Genomic DNA, 5,000 nt, shown 5'->3' on the forward strand with positions numbered 1-5,000 from the left:
ACCTGGCGGCCGGTTTGCTTTCCGGCCACCAGGTCAACCCATTGGATTCGACGGGTTGACCTGGCGGCTGGTTTGCTTTCCGGCCACCAGGTCAACCCATTGGATTCGACGGGTTGACCTGGTGGCCGGTTTGCTTTCCGGCCCGGGTGTCACCCCACTCCCAGGGCAGCACGGCAGTGGTCTTGAGGACCACAGAGGGGGGCTTAATAGTCGAGAGGGAGCAGGTCCGGGGGAGGCTTAATAGTCGTCCCCCGGCCAGTCCGGGGGAGGCTTAATAGTCGTCCCCCGGGTACTCCGGGGGCCAGGCTTAATCGTCGTCCCCCCGGGCGCTCCAGGGGGAAAAGCTTAATAGTCCTCCCCCGAGGATAGGCTTAATAGGCGTCCCCCGGCCAGTCCGGGGGAGGCTTAATAGTCCTTCCAGGGGAGGCTTAATAGTCATCCCCCGGGCAGTCCGCGGGAGGCTTAATAGTCGTCCCCCGAGTGCTCCGGGGGGGGCAGGCTTAATAGTCGTTCCCCAGGCAGTCCGGGAGAGGCTTAAGAGTCATCCCCCGACAGTGTGGGTGTGGGTGTGGGCGGGGGGGAGGCTTAGCAGTCGTCCCCAGGGCGGTCCGGGGGTGGGGGGAGGCCTCAGAGTCGTCCCTCCGAGAGCCGTGTCGGCGGCGGTGGCGGGTGTCAGGCTTTACATCCAGCCTCCGGAGGGTGAGCGTCCTCGGACGCGATGCAGCCGCCGCAGAGAGGCAGCCTCCGAGGCAGGGAGCGGAGCACCGAGGCTGGGGAGTGGGGAGCAGGAGCCGGGGGGGGGGAGGTGGGGGGCGTTCAGGACAACAGGTCAACCCCCGGGAAGCGGCTGTCAAATGTTCAAAGTCCCCACTCGGCCACCAGGTCAAGCCCCGGGAAGCGGCTGTAAAATGTTCAAAGTCCCCCCCGGGACAACAGGTCAAGCCCTGGGAGGCGGCTGTCAAATGTTCAAAGTCCCCACCGGGACAACAGGTCAAGCCCTGGGAGGCGGCTGTCAAATGTTCAAAGTCCCCACCGGGACAACAGGTCAACCCCCGGGAAGCGGCTGTCAAATTTTCAAAGTCCCCGTTCGGCCACCAGGTCAACCCGCTGAATCTACTGGGTTGACCTGGCGGCCGGTTTGCTTTCCGGCCACCAGGTCAACCCATTGGATTCGACGGGTTGACCTGGCGACCGGTTTGCTTTCCGGCCACCAGGTCAACCCATTGGATTCGACGGGTTGACCTGGTGGCCGGTTTGCTTTCCGGACCGGATGTCACCCCACTCCCAGGGCAGCGCGGCAGTGGTGCTGAGGACCGCAGAGGGGGGGCTTAATAGTCGAGAGGGAGCAGGTCCGGGGGAGGCTTAATAGTCGTCCCCCGAGGACTCCGGGGGCCAGGCTTAATAGTCGTCCCCCCCCCCCCCCCCCCGGGCGCTCCAGGGGGGAAAGCTTAATAGTCCTCCCCCGAGGACTCCGGGGGCAGGCTTAACAGTCGTCCGCCCCGGGCGCTCCAGCGGGAAAGCTTAATAGTCCTCCCCTGACAGTGTGTGTGTGTGTGGGAGGGAGGCTTAGCAGTCTTGCCCCGGGTGGTCCGGTGGGGGAGGCTTAGCAGTCATCCCCCGAGGACTCCGGGGGCAGGCTTAATAGTGGTTCCAGGGGAGGCTTAATAGTCTTCCCCCGGGCAGTCCGGGAGAGGCTTAATCGTCATCCCCCGACAGTGTGTGTGTGTGTGTGTGGGGGGGAGGCTTAGCAGTCTTCCCCCAGGCTGGGTGGGGGCCTGGCGGGAGGCGTCGCAGTCTTCCCCCGGGCGGTCCGGTGGGGGAGGCTTAGCAGTCGTCCCCAGGGCGGTCCGGGGGTGGGGTGGGGTGGGGGGCCTCACAGTCGTCCCTCGGAGAGCCGGGTCGGCGGCAGTGGTGGGTTTACGTCCAGCCTCCGGAGGGTGCGCGTCCTCGGAGGCGATGCAGGCGCCGCAGAGAGGCAGCCTCCGAGGCAGGGAGCGGAGCACCGAGGCTGGGGAGAGGGGAGCAGGAGCCGGGGGCTGGGGGTGGGGGTGGGGGGCGTTCAGGACAACCGGTCAAGCCCCGGGAAGCAGCTGTCAAATGTTCCAAGTCCCCACTCGGCCACCAGGTCCACCCCAGTCTAGCAATGGGGTTGACCTGGCTGACGGCCGGTTAGTATCAAGGTAAACTCACCGTCGTCCACAGGAGGGCAGCTCTCAGGCCGGCCGGCTGCGGCTGACTCTGGGGCGGCGCCCGGTCCCGGCAGCGAGGGGCGGGGGGCGCGGAGCGAGACGGGGCTAACCGGGGGGGGGGGGGCGCCTCCTGCGACTTTGGGGGCCGCGGGTCGTCAGTGGCGTGCAGGCCGGGCCTCTCCCGGGGGATTCGGGGGGGCGGTCCTGCGGGCCGGGCGCAGGGGGCTCGGGCGAGCCCGGGCCGGTCCGCCCCGGGGCCGGGGTCTCCGCCTGCGGCTCAGGGGGGCGCGGGTCGTCGGGGGAGGAAGCCCGGGGGAGCTGCACACCGGCCCGCCAGGCCAGGCCTGGCCTGGATGGCCGCGGGGGGATTCGGGGCGGTCCCGCGGGCCGGGGGCCGGGCGCAGGGGAGGCGGGGGGTCCGAGCGAGTCCGTCCCGGGCCCGGGGCCTCCCCCTGCGGCTTTGGGGTCCGTGGGTCCCCGCTGGCGGAAGCCACTGGGAGCTGGACACCCGCCGTCCGTCCCGCCTGGCCAGGCCTGGCCTGGGTGGCCGCGGGGGGATTCGGGGCGGTCCCGCGGGCCGGCGGCCGGGCGCAGGGGAGGCGGGGGGTCCGAGCGAGTCGGTCCCGGGCCTGGGGTCTCCCCCTGCGGCTTTGGGGTCCGTGGGTCCCCGCTGGAGGAAGCCGCTGGGCGCTGGACACCCGCCGTCCGTCCCGCCTGGCCAGGCCTGGCCTGGGTGGCCGCGGGGGGATTCGGGGCGGTCCCGCGGGCCGGCGGCCGGGCGCAGGGGGTCCGAGCGAGTCCGTCCCAGGCCCGGGGCCTCCCCCTGCGGCTTTGGGGTCCGTGGGTCCCCGCTGGAGGAAGCCGCTGGGCGCTGGACACCCGCCGTCCGTCCCGCCTGGCCAGGCCTGGCCTGGGTGGCCGCGGGGGGGGATTCGGGGCGGACCTGCGGGCCGGCGGCCGGGAGGGTCCGGGCCAGTCCGCCCCATGCCCGGCGTCTCCCCCAGCGGCTTCGGTGGCCCCGGGGGGGGTCCTCCGCGGAGGAAGCCGGGTGGGTGGGGAGCCGGACCCCAGGCGCCCAGACCCGTGACCTGCGGCCGCGACCTCCGACTCGGCAGGAGCGACGAGGGGCTTTCCGGCCCGTCCCCCCCTCTCCTTCCCCCCCAGAAAAGGAGAGAGAGCTGACTCGGACCGGGAAAAGCTGCCTACGGCACCTGGGATTCCCAGGCGGTCACCCATCCAAGTACTAGCCAGGCCCGGGACGGTTTACCTTCCGAGATCGGACGGGATCGGGGGCGTTCGGTCCGGTATGGCCGTAGGCACCCGGCCCCGCGCCTCCTCGCCCGCTTTCCCCTGCCGACGCCCGGGCCTGCCGCACGGTGAGCCCCGGTCGGACTGCCCCCCCCCCTGCGGCAGGGCCCCCGTCTCTCGCGGGGCCCGGTCCTTTTTTCCTTTTCGAGCTCCGGGGCCCGGGCTGGCCGCCAGAGCCCCTCCGCCCGCCCTCCCCGGCGTCGGGGAAAATACTGTCCCGGACTTCCAGTGCGCCCGATCCTGTCAGCCGGGGGGTGGGGAGGGGCAGTCCCTCGCTGCGGCCGGGGAGGGTGAGCCCAGGGCGGCTTGCCTGCCGTGCGAGGCCCCTCTCGGCCACCAGGTCAACCCCGAGTCGAAAGGGCTGAAAAATTTTCAGAGTCCCCTCCCGGGCACCAGGTCAACCCGTGGAATCGGACGGGTTCACCTGCTGGCCGGTTCGCTTCCCGGCCACCAGGTCAACCCCTAGGTTGCCGACCGGCCTACCCAGTGGCCGGTTTGCTTTCCGGCCACCAGGTCAACCCCTAGGGGTTTTAACGGGGGCACGCCCGGTGGCCTCTTTCCCGTCCGGTCACCAGGTCAACCCGGATCTCCCTCCTTCCCTGGGCGTCCCCTCCTCGGAGGCGTCAGGTTCCATTTCCCCCCCCCCCCCAGACTTCCAGGGGCCCGATCCAGTCGGCCGGGAGGCAGTCCCTCGCTGCGGCCGGGGAGGGTGAGCCCAGGGCGGCCTGGTCCATGTCTCTAGTGGGCCCGATCCTTTTTTTTTTTTTCGAGCTCCGGGGCCAGGCCCGCCCGGGCAGCCCTCCTCGGAGGCGTGGGGCGATTCCCCCCCCCCCCCAGACTTCCAGGGGCCCGATCCTGTCGGCCGGGAGGCAGTCCCTCGCTGCGGCCGGGGAGGGTCAGCCCAGGGCGGCTTGCCTGCCGTGCGAGTCCCCTCTCGGCCACCAGGTCAACCGCGAGTCGAAAGGGCTGAAAAATTTTCAGAGTCCCCTCCCGGGCACCAGGTCAACCCGTGGAATCGAACGGGTTCACCTGCTGGCCGGTTCGCTTCCCGGCCACCAGGTCAACCCGTGGAATCGGACGGGTTCACCGGCTGGCCGGTTCGCTTTCCGGCCACCAGGTCAACCCGTGGAATCGAACGGGTTCACCTGCTGGCCGGTTCGCTTTCCGGCCACCAGGTCAACCCCTAGGTTTTAAGGGGGGGGGGACGCCCGGTGGCCTCTTTCCCGTCCGGTCAGCAGGTCAACCCGGATCTCCCTCCTTCCCTGGGCGCCCCCTCCTCGGAGGCGTCAGGTTCCATTCTTTTTTCCAGACTTCCAGGGGCCCGATCCAGTCGACCGGGAGGCAGTCCCTCGCTGCGGCCGGGGAGGGTGAGCCCAGGGCGGCTTGCCTGCCGTGCGAGTCCCCTCTCGGCCACCAGGTCAACCCCGAGTCGAAAGGGCTGAAAAATTTTCAGAGTCCCCTCCCGGGCACCAGGTCAACCCGTGGAATCGAACGGGTTCACCT

General features: G+C 70.3%; 1 non-coding gene across 1 annotated transcript; it reads right to left on the reverse strand.

Annotated features, from left to right (window-relative positions):
• Positions 1–3,388: 3,388 nt before the first annotated feature.
• Positions 3,389–3,507, reverse strand: LOC135979224 (5S ribosomal RNA). Its single transcript, XR_010596550.1, has one exon. It is a non-coding gene; the product is annotated as a 5S ribosomal RNA (ribosomal RNA).
• Positions 3,508–5,000: the final 1,493 nt, after the last annotated feature.

This window comes from Chrysemys picta, unplaced genomic scaffold (genome assembly GCF_011386835.1).
Source record: "Chrysemys picta bellii isolate R12L10 unplaced genomic scaffold, ASM1138683v2 scaf724, whole genome shotgun sequence".
Taxonomy (NCBI): Eukaryota; Metazoa; Chordata; order Testudines; family Emydidae; genus Chrysemys; species Chrysemys picta.